Source organism: Sminthopsis crassicaudata, chromosome 1 (genome assembly GCF_048593235.1).
Source record: "Sminthopsis crassicaudata isolate SCR6 chromosome 1, ASM4859323v1, whole genome shotgun sequence".
NCBI classification, from domain to species: Eukaryota; Metazoa; Chordata; class Mammalia; order Dasyuromorphia; family Dasyuridae; genus Sminthopsis; species Sminthopsis crassicaudata.
This window is the reverse complement of record NC_133617.1, coordinates 604,929,642-604,945,607: the sequence shown is the minus strand read 5'-3', so window position 1 is coordinate 604,945,607 and position 15,966 is coordinate 604,929,642.

The window sequence follows — 15,966 nt, the reverse complement described above, 5'->3', positions numbered from 1 at the left end:
CTGTGTGACCCTTAGCAATTCACTTAACCCCAATTGCCTCAAGGGAAAAAAAAAGTTGAAGGCACTAAAATCATACTGTGGACAAGAAAAATTAGTTGATTATTTTGGCCACCACACCATTCCCAGAGCCATCTCACAAATCATGCACAAGCAAGAAGGGGAGAAATAACTGTCACTTAAGTAATAAATTATGAGGTGAATCAGGATCTGTGGAATGAGGGGAAAAATACATTCCATTAATTTAATTATCTATTTCTATAACATTTGAAGATTTATAAGAACTTTCCTATGAAAAAGATAATGCAAGGAATATTGTTTCAGGGTCTTGCACATAGTAGGTACTGAATTAAAAGACCACCATTTTGCTGATAATAGGATTTTGTCAAGATTATACAGGTAGTTCCTAGCAGATTCAGAATTTAAATCCAAATCTTCTGATTCCAAAACCAATGTACTTTTCATTTTACTACAATGGTTATACTAATGATATTAGGGGTATTCTGGCAAGTACTTAACAACTGACTGAGCTGGGTTAGGAGTAAGGGAGTACATACTACTCACTTCTATAAGTTCATCTGCATTATTCATATTTTCTTCATCAATTTTTAGGTCTAGAGAAACAACAAAACAGTAAATCAAGCCCTGGTATATAGTGTTTGCTACTGTCCAAGATATAAATGCTCACACTGAAAATTTAATATCAATCCTCAAGTCATACAAGTTGGCTACAGTACATCACTGGGTGGAATGAGATGTCATTGCTCTTAGCTCAAAAAAAAAAAAAAAAAAAAAAGGTGTTAGAATCAGGATTTGATAAGATCATAAAATAAGGGCCCTAGAAGGTCATTAAATGCTACTCCCTCAGTTAATAGAGGAAAAAACTGAGGTGCAGAGAGATGAAATGTTTTGTTCAAGGTTCTATAGATGGTGAATAGCAGAGCCAGGATCAGGACCCAGACACTTTTATCCTAAGTCCATTGCCCTTTTCACTGCATCATGTAACCTCTATTTCAATGCATATCTATTTGAACCTTTTATCTGAACCCAAATCTCCTAATTCTAACCCCACAGTACTTGTTTTACAAATACCCTATACTGAATGGACTATTTCTGTCCCACCTAGAGTATAGTCTTCTGAACTATAAGATTTATCAACCATAGTTGAACACGTTGTACTGTGATCCCAATATCATGATGTCATTGATCTTCAAGGATGAAGGATGAATGACAATAGGGCGGTTATATGTTTATCTATCTGTCTGTCTACTTAAATACATGTCTATCTATGTCTTTGTCCATTTATTCATCACACACACTCTCTGTGCATCCATCTCTCTTCCTATTTTATAGTTGTTCTCTACTTGAGGTTCATACTTACCTATTATTCATGAGGGACTCAATACTTAGATAAAAACTACATTGAGAACTGTCTCTTTATATTCAATATTCTACTGAATTTTGTCAAACTCTGAATAATAAAAAATACAGCTTGGAGGGAACTTTCAGAATAGCTACTCAATTCAATTTCAGAAACATTTGTTAAGCATTGTTTATTTTCAAGGTACTATAATCTGATTCTACCATTTTGCAGAAACTTAAATGTGAGAGGAAAGGACCTGCCCCGAAATACTCAGTGAAAGAGTGTAAATTTGAATCTAGGTCAAAAAAAATCTAGTCAAAAGACTAAAAGTCCAGGGTTTTCCCATTATACCACACTGCCTCAAGTTGTTTAAATTATTTTTATATCTACATGCAAAGGTCTGATTGTTCATCAAACACCAGAATGAATTGATTTCCATTTCTGAACATCCAGACTCAAACAAATTGAGCTGTCCATTTTTTGCCACATGGATCATAGATCATAACTTTAGGGTTAGGAGGTACCATTGATGTCTTCAGGTTTAACCTCTTCATTTTACAGATGAGGACATAGAGGAACAGGGAGTTCAATGATTTACCCAAATTCACAGTCAGTGTCTGAAGCATAATCTATGCCGAGGCCTTCTTGAATCTAGGCCTGCTGTGCTCCCTTTACATCATATTGTCTATCTTGGGGAGCAAAAATTACTTTCAGATTGACATTCACAGTCAGATTTCTCACCATTCATCATTAATCTATTGAGCCCCAGAAACAAGGATCTCTCACCCACAGTTTCCATACTGAGACCAACAATGAGACCCAAAAAATTGCTGCCCAGTCTGTAGGTCTGAAAGCCCACCTGTCATCTTTTATTTTTGCTAAATGGTCCAGGATCCCATCCCAGAAGAAGGTGATTTCATTTCATCTGTGAATATATTCCTCAAATTATTTATCTAAAATCATTTTAGGGTTTGAATCATCAACTATATTTCTCTTTGAACAATATAATTTTCTTAGTCTATGGAAGCAGAATAATCCAAAATACCTTATATTGTTTCATTTAAACATAACTTTCTCTCATTACATCACTCATGCAATATTACACAATGTCTTAGCCTACAGTCTCCTTTTCACAATGTGCTTAGAAATAAATTTCTTAGTTATAAATCTTTTTTACTTTACTAGTAAAGGCTGAAAGCTCTTCAACCAAATACCCTTGGTCATTCTGATGTGAAAACTGCCATGTTTGACAATACCAGGGGTGTTCAGCCCAGAAACCTGCCGGACTAGAGTGGTAAGCTGGGCCTCCAGAAAAATAAAGCATAGCAGGATTGATGGCCTCAAAAAAAGTTTAAAATTTAGTAATTACCAGTTTTGAAGTGCTTTAAGATCTGTAAGACCCTTTTTCTTACAGCATCCCTAGAGAACTTTTCATGAGTACAATCCCTATTTTATAATTGAGCAAATGGAGACTCAAAGAGTCATAAAAGTTGTAAGCTTTAGATCTGAGATTCAAAACCAAATTCAATGCTGTTTCAACTACACTATGTTGCTTAAAAATGCCATTGCAACAGAGATTGCTTTTCATTGTCAGTGACCAGGCCCCTTTTGCCAATCTAACAATGATTGTATTGGACTTCCTCAAAATAAATGAGCCATTTTCATTTATGATAATGCCATTATTAGTCCAGTATCTGTCCTCATGGAAGGGGAAGTGTGGGTAGATATTGAATAGTAGTTAAATGAAGTTAAATCTCTGGAAGAAACAGGGAATACTAAAAGTATACAATTGAGAGAAAATTTTGGAAGGCAGCAAAGATTGTAATTAATCACTTCATAAGAGTTATGAAAAGGTTGAAGGGATAAATTACAAATAATTAAAGAAATGCAAATTAAAGCAATTCTCAAATTCTATTTCACACCCATCAGATTGGCAAAGATGATATAAAAGAATAATAACAAATGTAGGAGGGGCTTTTGGAAAACAGGTATGGTGTGGAGCCATGAATTGACCAATCCATGCTGGATATCAGTTTGGAAGTAGACCCCCAAAGGTATTCATACTTTTAAACAATTCAGCAATATTACTACTAGATTTATTTTACCAAGTAGACCAAAGGAAAAAGAAATGGACCTCATACATACAGAATTATTTATGACAACTCTTTTTATGCTAGCAAAGAACTAGAAACTAAAGGAATTCCCAGCTATTGGGGGAATGCCTAAGAAAATTAGGATATAAGAATGCAATATAAAATGAAATTAAGACATAATAAAATACACATGAGAAATGTGTGTAGCCAAGAGAATAATTTATATGACAATACCAACTTTCTAATAAATAGAGTGAAAGAGCTACTTTCCCAGAATAGTGTGGCCCAGAGCCCAATGGATATGATCCTACAGAATTGGGGAGAGCAGGATGCCAGGTGAACTGAAAGCCATACTATATATTAATTATTTTAATTATAGCAAACATTTATGTATCACTTACTATGTACTCTGCTAAGACTTTATAATTATTATCTCATTTGATCCTCACAACAACCCTGGAAGACAGATGCCATTATTATCCCTATTTTCCAGTTGATGACATTAAAATAAACAGAAGGTAAGTGTCCCACAACTAGTAAGTATCTGAAACTTAATTTGAACTTAGGTCTTCCTGGTTTCAGGGGCAAGTAGATGGCACATGGATAGAGTGCTGGACATGACATTCGGAAGAATCATCTTCTAGTTTACATATGGTGGGTTGGACTAGATGTCCCTTTCAAAACTGACAATCTCTGATTCAGATCAAACACATGCCCTGGGACTTCTTTCCCATACCAGTTTTTGCACAGGCAGGTTGGGTCCCCATAGAGTTGCCATAGCTTCCTTCCGGATCTAGCAGACCTGAGGAGTTTAGTGGTGTCTTTGTAACTCTGCAGCTTACAGACCTGGATGTTTGTGAGATCCCATGATTATCAGTGGTTACCAATTAGCCAGCTAGACTCACTTGGCTTTTAAAGATATTCACTAAAATAGTGAATACTATCACCCCGTTTATCCAAAGTAGTCTGTTATACACTCTTCCATAAAGACACATAGAGTCCTGGAGAAAGAGACTCAAGGACCCAAGAGACAAAGAAGTGATTTACTATTCTTAAAAGTCCTTTTGCGGTAATTCTCAAAATGTTTCCTTAGGCAGAGTATAGCTTTTGTGCTGGCTTCTTATAGAACCTCAAATGGGTCTTTTATCATCATGTCCAGGCTATTCTCAGCTCTTGATGGAGGCTGTTAGGATTCTTGTAACAAACCTTCAGGCCCTCTATAATTTACCAGGCTCTATTTTCATCAGAGAAAGAGGGGAGACTGGCCAAGATTACCTTTCAGAGCACTGGCTAGAAGTTTCCACCATTAAGTGCTAGATGCTTAATTTTTTTTTAATTTTATTTTTTATTATAGCTTTTTATATACAAAACATATGCATGGGTAATTTTTCAACACTGATCCTTGCAAAACCTTATGTTCCATTTTTTCCCCTCCTTCCCCCACCCCCTCCCTTAGGGCAGGTAGTCCCATACATGTTAAATATGTTAAAGTATATTTTAAATACAATATATGTATACATATTTATACAGTTATCTTGTTGCACAGGAAAGATCGGATTTAGAAGGAAGATAAAAATAACTTGAGAAGAAAAAAACAAAAATGCAAGCAAACATTACCAGAAAGAGTGGAAATGTTATGCTGTGTTCCATACTCATTTCCCACTGTTGCTTCTCTGAGTGTAGCTGGTTCTGTTCATTACAGATCAATTGGAACTGATTTAGATCCTCTCATTGTTGAATAGAGCCATGTCCATCAGAACTGATCATCATGTAGTATTGTTGTTGAAGTGTATAATGATCTCCTGGTTCTGCTCATTTCACTTAGCTAGATGCTTAAATTCTTGATTTAAAACTATCTCATTCCCCACAGAGAACACCAAACCCTTCAATCATTCCAAATATATCTCCTATATGGCTTTATTTATATATATATATATATATATATATATATATATATATATATATATATATATATATCATATATATATATTTCACTTCATATATATATATATAAATATATATATATATATATTTCACTTCATATATATATATATAAATATGTATATATATATATATATATATATATATATATATTTCACTTCATCTAATGACTTCTACATTGTTCAAGGACTTTCTGCACCTGGATTAAAGCCTATGATATTATACTAATTGGTGTCTCTGCCATGTTCACAATTAGTTCATGTGATTATCTGATTGTTCTCATATGATCAAAATATTAAGACGTAGCTATTTGAGTTAGGAGGATATAAAATTAATTTACTAATTCAATTAATGCTCATCCTTATACTGAGATTCCTATAAAGTATATTAAAGATTAAGAGCTGTAAGAGATTTTAGAAGTTGGGCCATGATACTTAGGTTTCTCCTATTCACCCTGGGCAAATCATTAAACCTAAGCCTGCCTCAGTTCTATAAAATGGGGATAAAAATAATACTGAATTCTTTAAAATGTTATGAGGATAAAAAGAGGTAATATTTATAAAGCATTCTGCATACTTAGAGTGCTACATAAATGCTAATGATAATAAGAATTAGTTATTATGATAATATTTATGAAGTACTTTGCCAACATAAAATATCATATAAATGCTACTAACAACAATAACTGCTGGTATTATAATAATACTTATAAAGCATTTACAAACTTAAAATGCTAGTAATAATACTAATTACTATTATTATCATAATTTTATAAAGATTTTCCAAGAATGAAATGTCATATAAATGCTAGTTATAATAATAATTACTGTTATTATATAATATTTATAAAGCATTTTGTAAACTTAAATTGCTGCATAAATATTAGTAATAAAATAATAATTACAGTTAAGCCACATGATTTTAGAAAAGTCAATTTCCCTTCCCTGAGTGTTTCCTCATCAGAAAAAAAGGGATGCTCACAGTAGTACTTCTTATCTCCCAGGATTTTTGAGGAGAATGCTTTAAGGAACTAACACCTAATCAGAGCCTTGATCTGTAACTGGAGATGCCAAGAGTCAATGGGGACAGTTTATGCATTGGAACTTGGAGATAGAATGTTTTGTGCAGGGAACATTTAGTACACTGGTTTTGCTGGAACTTAAAATGTGGGGTGGGAGTAATGGACAATCAACTTGGAAAGGCAAATTGAAGCTAGATCATGAAGGGCTTTAATTGCTAAATGGGAACATTTGTATTTTTTTTTTTTTTTGAGGCAATAGAAAACCACTGAAGCTTCTTGAGCAAAGAAATGATCAAATCTGTGATTTAAGAATATCATTGTGGAAGTTATATGGAGAATAGATATGAAAGGAAAACAACCAGAAGCAGGAAGACTTATTTGGAAGTTATTACAATAATAGGAAAGACGTGATGAAGGCCTCAATTAGTGGTTAAGAAGAGGTCTGATGCAAAGGATGTTGTGGAGGTGGAATCGACAAGACCTGGCAATTGATTAAATATTAAGGGAAGAGAGTAAAAGAGAATAAGGCTAGAGTTGCTAATCTACATTACATAAAAAATGATAAATTTGGGAAATTAGGAGAAAAATGAGTTTAGAAGGAAATATTGTGATTTCTGTTTTGCATGTATTTATACTTATTTTTTCCCATGATGATGAGTACTTTTTGGTAGAATCCCTTATTTATGGAAGGGGATGTTTTGTAGCTATTGTTTTAATAGGTAATATAACATATTATTATATACCATCATAGCAAATGAATTTCCTTTGAGTTAAATATATTTCCTAATTAACTACTTAAAAGATAAATTCACCAGTAGAAACTTATGAGCTGTGGTTTTAGGAATTTGGACCCATTTAATATTCTTGGAATCTGTGAAATAATCATCCCCTTGCAGACCCAACCTGTAAATTTGTGAGTATCAGATTGTGGAGACAAAGCAGAGAAGATATTATGATAACTATTGTATTAAGATAAGAGAATAAAATAAAATATAAAAACATCACTAGAGGAAATAAAATTAGCTCTTTTTCAGTTACAGGGCCCATAGAATCAATGAAATAATTGATATTCTTAGTAGCTGTTGCAAAATTTCAGAATAATGATACTAATAAAAGCTAGACAGGTGGCTCACTGGACAAATTCCCATGTCTACAGTAAGGAAGAATTGTCTTCCTGAGTTCAAATCTAGCTTCAGACACTTATTAGTTGGGTTCCTGTAGGCAAGTCACTTAAGCCATTTGCTTCTGTTTCCTCATCTGTAAAAATGAGCTAGAGAAGAAAAAACGAACCTCACTCTAGTGTCTTTGCTGAGAATACTTCAAATGGTGTCAAGAACACAACTGTACACTAACAACAATAATAAAAGCTAATGTATTTTACATTAATGTTTGTAAAACATTTATAAATATTGTCTCATTTTATCTTTACATCAACACTGGTTTATATTATTGTCTATATTTTCAGATGAGTAAACTGAGGTAGAAATGGTTAAGTAACTTATCTAAAGTCATACAGCTATCAGGTATCTGAGGCAGGATTTGAACTCTCCGCTTCCTGACTCCAAGTTGAACTTTCTGTGTGCTTCAATAACTAGATGCCTTGAAATATAAAAATAAATTTACAAAAATTTCTATACAGTATTATGAAGAAGAAAATTCATAAAAGAAATTCAACTCATAATTATAAAATTCTAAAAATTTATGGAAATTAATCTATCAAAACACTAGTTTAGAGAAAATAAAATTATAGAACGCTTTTGACAGAAACAAAGGAAAACAATAATTAGAGATATTCCCTTACATGGTTGAGTTGTTCTAATATAAAGAAAATTACTATAGCATTTTTATTTACAGATTTAGCACTATAGTAATCAAATCATTGAGGGAATACTTTATAAAACATGACAAAATGTTCATTTGAGAGGACAAAAGGTCTAGAATCTAAAGGGAAATGATCAGAAAAAATACAAATGAAGTAGATCATTTCCCAACTTCACAGAGTATTCATCCAAATTATATGATACTGGCTTCAAATCGAAAAGCAGATCACTGAAAAATAGTAATAAACAGGGGGGTGTGATGTTTCTGTAGTTCTTGCTCTTGGAAAACTGAGAGTGGTAGATTATTTGAACTTGGGAATCTCTAACACCAATATGGTGAATCCCTGCAAGGGGGAAGGGCACTAGCTACCTAAGGAGTGGTGAAATGGCCCAAGTCAAAAAAGAAACAGGTCAAAGTCTCTGCGTTTGATCTTCAATGGAATTGGAGCCCTGAATAGCTAGTGTATTTCAAGCCTGAAGAGACAGGAAGACTTACTCTCAAAAAAGGAGGAGAAAGAAGAGTGTAAGAAAGAAGGGGGAGAAAAGGGGGAGAAAGAAGAGGAGGAGAAAGAGGAGAAGGAGAAAGAAGAGGAGGAGGAGGAGGAAGAAAAGAAGTTGACTAGTGAAAACAATTGTCTAATTTTTTATAAAAATAAGAAAATGAATTGCTAAAGAGAAAAAACTCCTTTTTTATAACATTGTCAAGAAAACTGTATAGTCATTTGTCAAAAAGTAGGATTATACCACACAACATAAGAGTTCAAAGTAGAAAGACATTCTGAATGTAAAAGATCACACTATTTTAAAAAATTACAACAGAATGAGACCGGGTATCTTTCAAAACCATGGTTAGATGGAAGGCTTCTTAACAAAGAAGGAATAGACCGTTATTCCCTGAGAACATTTACATCTTTCTTACTTGTATTTCCAGTGATTAATAATGTTTGGAATATAATAAGACATTTTTTAATCTTACAATAGACAATAAATAAAATAAATGAATTTTATGATATTTAAAAAACCTTTCACGTCAATATTATCAATGAAGGCATGATTAGAAGCTGAATAATGAAATAAAAGTCTGATATTCAAAATGCAGAAAGAATTGACACAATTTTATATTGTAAGTAATCACATGAAAATATGCTCCAAATTACTAATTGTAAGAAAAATCAGTATTAAACATTAGTACATATAAAAGGACCCTGTTTGTAGCAGCCCTTTTTGTAGGAGCAAAGAACTGGAAACTTTGTGGTTGCCCATAAGTGAGAGAATGACTGAATAAGTTATGGTATATAAATGCAATGGAATATTATTATACTGTAAGAAATAATGACTAGGCTGATTTCATGAACTGATGCTGAGTGAAGTGAACAGAACCAGAGAACATTGTACACAGTAATAACAAGATTATGTGATGATCAACTATGATGGACTTGGTTCTTTTCTATTTTTTATTAAAGCTTTTTATTTACAAAACATATGCATGGATAAATTTTCAACAATGACCCTTGTCAATTTTCTGTTCCAATTTTTCCCTCCTTCCCCCCACTCCCTCCCCTAGATGGCAGGTAACATATTAAATATGTTAAATCCAATATATGTGTACTTATTTATACAGTTATCTTGCTGTGCAAGAAAAATCGAATCCAGAAAGAAAAAAAACCTGAGAAGAAAAATAAAATGCAAGCTAACACCAACAGAAAGCATGAAGAAATTATCTTGTGAGCCACAGTTCCCACAGACCTCTCTCTGGGTATATGGTTTTCTTCATCACTGAATCATCTCATTGTTGAAGAAAGCCATTGGCTTTTTTCAAAAATGAGGTGATTCAAGGCAATTCAAGATTTGTGATGAAAAGTGCCATCCACATCTAGAGGGAGAATTATGGAGATTGAAAAAAATTTCTGAAGAAGTAAATTAAGGATTAAGAGCTACATGTTTAGGGTCTTTATGATGACTGTCGCAGAAAAGGAGTAATACTTTTTTTTTTTCTTGGTCCCAGAAGGCAGATCTAGGAATGAGTGGTAGAAGTAGCAGAGAGTGTCAGATTTTGGAAAGAATCTCCTATGATAATTGGAACTATCCAAAAACAAAATGATCTGGAAGCTAGAAAACCCTTTGTTCAGGATGTTACATTTAGAATTCATATTTTCCTGGTTGGGGGAAGGAATATCTTCCTAATGTTCCCTCTGAGGTCCCTACCAGTTCTAAAATTCTGTAACAAAATGTATTTTAAAATATGCAAAACAATGAAGTTAATTGGACATTCAGATTTGACCTCAAGTGTTGATTCCATGTACAACTGTCTTTCTACTACACCCCACAAATATTGTCACTTCTATTTCCAAGGCTACAAGAAAGAAGAAAATTGGAGCAATGGGAGACACAGCAGAGTAGAAAAAGTCAGAGGATCTGGGTATGAATTATGTCAATATGTTATCTTTAGTAAGTCATTAAACTTCTTTGAGACTCAGTTTCATCATTTGATAGATGGATCACTTGAACTCTAGGGTCCTTTCCAGCATTAAATTTATGATCCTGTGACCTCCTAAGTGAGATAGGCTATTCTACTTTTAGAACAAATCCCATTTTTAGAATTTTTTTCTTAGTAGCAAAGTGAATCATATCTCCCTGAATTTCTGTCCATAATTCCTAGTTCTGTCGTCTGGGGCCAAAAATAATATATTTAATCCTTCTTAATATTTCAATACCTCAAAATTTTTGAAAACTGCTATCTTGTTTCTCCCTTATCCTAACCATCATCCAAATCTTCACTTTGCTCATTCAGAAATTGTTGAAATATAAAGAGACATAAAATTTTATTTTATTTTTTTTCTGGGCTCAATATGGTGTCAAAGCCAGGGGAAAGGAAAAGCATTGCTGTTGATTAGGCATATAAGTCAAGTGTGTGAAAGACAATGCCAATTCCTCTTTCATTTATTTAGCTTTGTTCTGATTGAAATTTATTTTTAAAATTTTATTTTGAATTTATAGCATAAAACAAGCATTTCCATAACAATACAATAAAAAAGATGATTGCACACAAAACTGCAGATCTACAGTTCACAACTTGATATTCCTTTCAAATGTATATCAAAATTATCAAGTAAATTTCTTTTTTTCTTCCCATCCTAGAGACAGCTACCATTAGACACAAATAAGTATGCTGTGTGTATGTGTGTATATATATATATATATATTAGATATTAATATTAATTATATTATGTAGAATAATAGATAATTATATAATTATGTATTGATATTAATAATTATAATATTTATAAGTTCCTTCTCTTTATGCAGTTAGCTTCTTAGTTCATATGTCCTTTATAGTTAATTTGAATATTCATAATAGTCAAAATAACTTAATTTGCTTAAAGTTATTCCTAAAACAATATTGCTTTTCCTATTCAGGAAATACTTAAGACTGGGTTTGAACTCAGGAAGATGAGTCTTCCTGACTTAAGGTGTGGCATATTATCCCCTGTGCCATCAAGCTGCCCTGCAATCTAAGATCCGCCAAGAGTCTAATGACCAGGACAGGAACTGTGGGATCAGGAATCAGCTTACAAGTCTGTTGTTTTGAAACTGGAGTATCTTCCAGATTGCAGAGAAAGTCTGGGACAAATAACTCTCTGCTGGTGTTCCACCTTAGGCGAGTCCATAGTTCTGCTGCTTAGACTGAAACCAGAGTCTAAAGAGATTAAACCTAATTGATCTAAATCAAGTCAATCAGGGCCTTCTGAAATTTTATAGCTCCCTGGCTTGAGTCATCTCTGTGATCCTTGAACATCTGAGCATTCATTGCTTTAAAAAAGAGAGCAGCAAGGATAGATAGATGATGCAGTGGATAGAGCACTGACCCTAGAATCAGGAGAACCTCAGTTCATATTCAACTTCAGACACAACACTTGCTAACCATGTAAACAAGTTATTTAGTCCCAATTGCCTCACCCACGCAAAAATGTAACAGCAGGATCCAGATGATACAGATCAAATACTTTACAAGGCTCCAGTATTCTATCTAGAAACATAAAAAGCCCAATCCTAACAAAAAGTTCCAATTTGGGAAGTACTCTTGAACAATTAGAACAATAACAATGGAGATAGTGGTGATGGTAGTGATAGCTGGCATTTATATATAGTGCTTTAAGATTTGCAAAGTGCTTTATAAATATCTCATTTTATCATTTCAACAACCCCAGAAAGAAGGTATAATTATTATTCCAATTTTACAGATGGAAAACTAAGGCACTTGAGTTCAGTGGTTCAGTGACTTGACCAGAGTCTCATATCTAATAACAATATGAGTTTATAATTTGAACACAAGTCTTCTTTTCTTCAGGTCTGGAAATCTAGGCACTAGGGTGACATGATAGCATCTTCAACTATGTAGAAAAATCAAAATAGAGAAAGAAAAACATAGAACAATATCTTTAGTGAACATTGATTATTATTATTATTTTTGCTGAGGCAATTGAGGTTAAATGACTTGCCCAAGATCACACAGCTAGGAAGTGTTAAGTGTCTTAGGTCACATTTGAACTCAGGTCCTTCTGACTTCAGGGCCAGCATTTTATCCACTGTGCCATCTAGTTGTCCCACTAAATATTTTTAAATAAAGTATCAGCAACATTAGACATTAGCAACATTTTACAAAGTTTATATATTATGACCAGGTTGGATTTATATCAGGAATGTAGGATTGGTTCAATACAGTAATAAAAAATATAAATATAGTAGACTAAATCAATCATAAGACAAAGAAGAATCAAATGATTACATGGATAGATGCAGAAAAAGCTTGGGGCAAAATACAACATGCATTTTTACTATAAATTAAATCAAAATTTTAAAAAGTGAATATTTCCTTAACATGATCACTATCTATTTAATCAAAACAAACTAAAATATCTATCAATCTATCTATTTAAAACAACATCTAGCATTAACTATAATGGAGATAAAACTTGGGTTTTTTTTTTCAATAAATCAAGGGTGAAGCAAAGATGGCTATTATCACCATTGCTATCTGACATATTGTTAGATATGCTTTAGCAATGCAACAAGAAAAAAAAGGACTAATCACAGGCAAAGAAAAGTCAGAATGATCCCTTTTGTAGTTGATATAACTGTTTGCTCAGAGAAACCTAAAAATTAGTTGAAATAATTAGCAATTGCTTCTTTAGGAAGATTGCAAGATATAAAATAAAGCCATGTAAATCATCAGCATTTCTGTATAATATCCACAAAAACCAGAAGAAAGAGGGAGAAAGAGAAATCTTATTTAAAATAAGTAGAGGATTATAAAATATTTAGAAATCTTTATATATCAAAACATATATATATATATCTGCCAAGACACAAGTACAAAACATTCTTTACAGAAATAGAGACAGATTTGGATAGCTAAAGAAAATTAATTACTCACAAATAACAAACTGTATCAAAACCAAAGGAGTCCATCAGTCCCTTAATTTTATAAATGGGAAAACTGAGGCCCAGCAAAAGGAACTCACTTGCCAGTCAGAGTCAGGACTTAGGGTCTGGAAGATAGTAATCATTAATTCCTATTACAAGCATTTATTAAATGCCAAATGAGAGCCAGACACTGAACTAGGTACAGAGCCTACAAAGACCAAAGGAAATGAATTCCTGCCATCAAAGAACTTACATCCTATTAGAGGCAAATGATATGTAGACAATACGGCCTTTCTTTTCTCTGAAAGTTATAATTTCAGACCAGTGATCAAAGTGAGAGAGACCTGATGAGTAGCTTGAGTCAGAGACTTTCAGACCTGGGAAAATATAGATCATAAGTGCTTCATTGATCCTTAGAATACAATCTGTCATGACATGATGGTATACTTAGAGAACCCCAAAGACTCTGCTAAAAAGCTACTAGAAATAATTCAAAATTTCAGCAAAGTGGCAGGATACAAAATAAATCCACATAAATCCTCAGCATTTTTATATATCACCAACAAAATGCAACAGCAAGAGATACAAAGAGAAATTCCATTTCAAACAAATGTTGAGAGTATAAAGTATTTGGGAATCCATCTACCAAAGAATAGTCAGGAATTATATGAGAAAAATTACAAAACACTTGCCACAAAAATAAAGTCAGATTTAAATAATTGGAAAGACATTCAGTGCTCTTGGATAGGCCGAGCGAATATAATAAAGATGACAATACTCCCCAAACTAATCTATTTATTTAGTGCTATACCAATCAGACTCCCAAGAAACTATTTCAATGACCTAGAAAAAATAACAACAAAATTCATATGGAAGAATAAAAGGTCGAGAATTGCAAGGGAACTAATGAAAAAAAAGTCAGAGGAAGGTGGTCTAAGTGTACCTGATCTAAAGCTATATTATATAGCAGCAGTCACCAAAACCATTTGGTACTGGCTAAGAAATAGACCGGTAGATCAGTGGAACAGATTAGATACAAAGGACAAAAAAGGGTACATCTATAGCAATCTAATCTTTGACAAACCCAAAGATACCAACATTAGGGACAAAAATTCATTATTCGGAAGAAACTGTTGGGAAAACTGGAAATTAGTATGGCAGAAATTAGATATGGATCCACACTTAACACCATATACCAAAATAAGATCAAAATGGGTCCATGATTTAGGCATAAAGAATGAGATCATAAATAGATTAGAGGAACAGAGAATAGTCTACCTCTCAGACCTGTGGAGGAGGAAGGAATTTATGACCAGAGGAGAACTAGAGATCATTATTGATCACAAAATAGAAGATTTTGATTACATCAAACTAAAAAGTTTCTGTACAAACAATACTACTGCAAACAAGATTAGAAGGGAAGTAACAAATTGGGAAAATATTTTTAAAAGGAAAGGTTCTGACAAAGGTCTCATTTCCAAAATATATAGAAAACTGACCCTGATTTATAGGAAACCAAACCATTCTCCAATTGATAAATGGTCAAGGGATATGAACAGACAGTTCTCAGATGATGAAATTGAAACTATTTCCACTCATATGAAAGAGTGTTCCAAATCACTACTGATCAGAGAAATGCAAATTAAAACAACTCTGAGATACCACTACACACCAGTCAGATTGGCTAAGATGACAGGAACAAATAATGATGAATGTTGGAGGGGATGTGGGGAAACTGGGACACTAATGCATTGTTGGTGGAGTTGCGAAAGAATCCAGCCATTCTGGAGAGCAATTTGGAACTATGCCCAAAAAGCTATCAAACTGTGCATACCCTTTGACCCAGCATTGCTGTTATTGGGATTATATCCCAAAGAAATACTAAAGAGCAGAAAGAGACCTGTATGTGCCAAAATGTTCGTGGCAGCTCTTTTTGTTGTAGCTAGAAACTGGAAGTTGAATGGATGTCCATCAATTGGAGAATGGTTGGGTAAATTGTGGTATATGAAGGTTAGGGAATATTATTGCTCTGTAAGAAATGACCAGCAGGAGGAATACAGAGAGGCTTGGAGAGACTTAAATCAACTGTTGCTGAGTGAAATGAGCAGAACCAGAAGATCACTATACACTTCAACAACAATACTATATGAGGATGTACTCTGATGGAAGTGGAAATCTTCAACATCAAGAAGATCCAACTCACTTCCAGTTGATCAATGATGGACAGAAATAACTATACCCAGAGAAGGAACACTGGGAAGTGAATGTAAATTGTTAGCACTACTGTCTATCTACCCAGGTTACTAA